Consider the following 2,666-nt stretch of genomic DNA (forward strand, 5'->3'; position numbering starts at 1 on the left):
GTTTGTGAAACAACTGGAACCCTACTTCTATTTTATTCTTTCTTTTCTTTCTTTCATCTTTTTAAAATGTCTATTTTTGGGGGTGTATTTTTCAATAATGTACATTATTTTTCAATAATGTACATAACTTTGTATGGGAATACATGTAAATTATAAAGAAATACACATTTGTTAGAGCACACATCACAAATTTTAAAAAATAATTCTATTTATTTTTGGCTGCGCTGGGTCTTCCTTGCTGGGAGGGCTTTTCTCCAGTTGTGGTGAGCGGGCTTCGCATTGTGCTGGTTTCTTTTGAAGCAGGGCACAGGCTTTAGGGCACACGGGCTTCAGTAGCTGCGGTTCCCCGGGCTCTAGAGCACAGGCTCAATAGATGTGGCTCACAGGCTAAGCTGCTCTGTGGTACTGGGATCCTCTCGGATCGGGGATTGAACCTGTGTCTGCTGCATTGGCAGGCAGATTCTTTACCACTGAGCTACCAGGAGAGCCCCCACAGATTTTTTTTTTTATTAATAGAGATATATTATATAATCGAAAGAACCGGAAACCTACTGAAATGGATGATGGCTGGGGGCCTGCTTGGGATCCACCACAGGTTAAAGGTTCTAAAACCTCACTCCTCACGCCGTCCTTTCCACCTACCAGCAAAAGGTCCAGGTGGGGCTCTGTGGTGGCACCCCCAGGCCATGTTCAATATCTGTGAACATGGGTCCTTTGAGGGCCGGGCTTGGGCTGGGTGGCCATTTGTGGCTGCAGAATAGACCTCTTCCTTCTCAGGCCCACTGACCCACCCAGGGGCTTGCGCCTTCTTGCCAGATGTTTCCACGGTAACAAGGCTGAAGACATCCCTTGCTTTCCTCTGTTCCCAGGCCTCCTCCTCTTAGGCCTGAGGTTCCCAGACTGGCTCAGGCCCCGGGCGCTCACACTTTCTGGCTGACTCACAGCCTCTCCAGCCACACTCCAGCCCCTGCCACCCTATCCTGGCCTGGCCCTCCTGTCCCGGCTATAGTCAGTCACTAATTGCCTTAGTCATCTTTCCATCCATGCTTGTCAGGCTAATGGGGAAGGCAAACAGAAATCTCAGCAAATGTGGAAAATTCCTGCTGACGAGGCTAGAGGCTGGGCCTAGGTTTGGGGGGATTGGGCCTTCCCACATGAGGCTGAGGGATGGACCCCCCAGTGTGGAACAGTTTCTTTTGTTTAATCAGGAGGTGGTCGGCAGCTTTCCTGGTCTGTGCCCTGTCCCTGGATGGAGGTTCATCTTATCAAATGTGAAGCAAGGTTTGGCTCAGAGAGGGGGCTGGGGGTTTACTCAGCCCGAGTCTGTCTCCAGGTGGGACTCTCAACTCTGGGCCCCCCAGGATGCCCAGCTGGCCTGGTTGGCTGGAGGGGAGGGTAGGGGCCCAGGCCGCAGGCTGTCTCACACCTGAGGCCTGTTAATAATTACCCCTGGGGACAGCAAGGCCCCAGAAGACATCACTAATGAGCCTGCCAAGTGACAGCTGGGCCCTTTCCTCCTCACCTGCTCGGGGAAAACAAGATCTGGCCAAGGAATTATTTAACCCTCTTTGGGCTGGGAGCCCCCTGAGGACAGGGGCTGTGTCTCCCCCTCAGATGGGGCTCCCTCAGCCCTTGAAGCCTTCGCCATTGTCAGTACCAGATTTCTGTTCCTGGCGGTTGATGTTGGAGTTTCTGCCCTGAATGGCTCCATCGTCACCTCCAGAAGGCCACTCTGCCTAGTTACCAGTTATCAGCAGAACTGTCCGATAAAATAGATGGCAAGAAGGTTCTAGATGGTCACGTGTGGCTTCTGAGCACTTATTTTGTGCACTTAAATTCTGAGTTACTGAATTTGTAAAATTGAATGTTTATTAATTTAAAATTAGATAGCCATGGGGCTTCCCTGGTGGTCCAGTGGTTAAGAATCCACATTGCAATGCAAGGGACACAGGTTTGATCCCCGGTCCAGGAACTAAGATCCCCCATGCCACAGAACAACTAAGCCCATACACCACAACTACTGAGTCAGCACTCTAGAGCCCTCCAGCTGCAAATGCTGAGTCCACGTGCCACTATTACTGAAGCCCGTGTGCCCAGAATCTGTGCTCCATAACAAGAGAAGCCACTGCAATGAGAAGCCTGCAAACCACAATGAAGAGTAGTCACAATTTGCCACAGCCAGAGAAAGCCCGCGTGCAGCAATGAAGACCCAGTGTGATCAAAAAGTATAAATAAATAATAAAATATATCTTAAAAAAAAAAAAATAGCCACAAGTGGTCACCATACTCCATAAGGCAGGTCTGTAAAGTTTCACAAGGTGGGGACTGAATGTGCCGTGTGTGCTTAGTCACTTCAGTCGTGACTGACACTTTTTGACCCTATAGAATGTAGCCCGCCAGGCTCCTCTGTCCATGGGATTCTCCAGGCAGGAATACTGGAGTGGGTTCCCATGCCCTCCAGGGGATCTTCCTGACCCAGGGATCGAACCCGCATCTCTTACGTCTTGCATTGGCAGGCGGATTCTTTACCACTAGCGCCACATGGGAAGCCCTCGGGACCTGAATGGAAAGTGAAATCGCTCAGTCATGTCTGACTCTTTGTGACCCCATGGACTGTAGGCCACCAGGCTCCTCCGTCCATGGATTTCCCAGGCAAGAATACTGGA

The sequence above is a fragment of the Cervus elaphus genome, chromosome 7 (genome assembly GCF_910594005.1).
Source record: "Cervus elaphus chromosome 7, mCerEla1.1, whole genome shotgun sequence".
NCBI classification, from domain to species: Eukaryota; Metazoa; Chordata; class Mammalia; order Artiodactyla; family Cervidae; genus Cervus; species Cervus elaphus.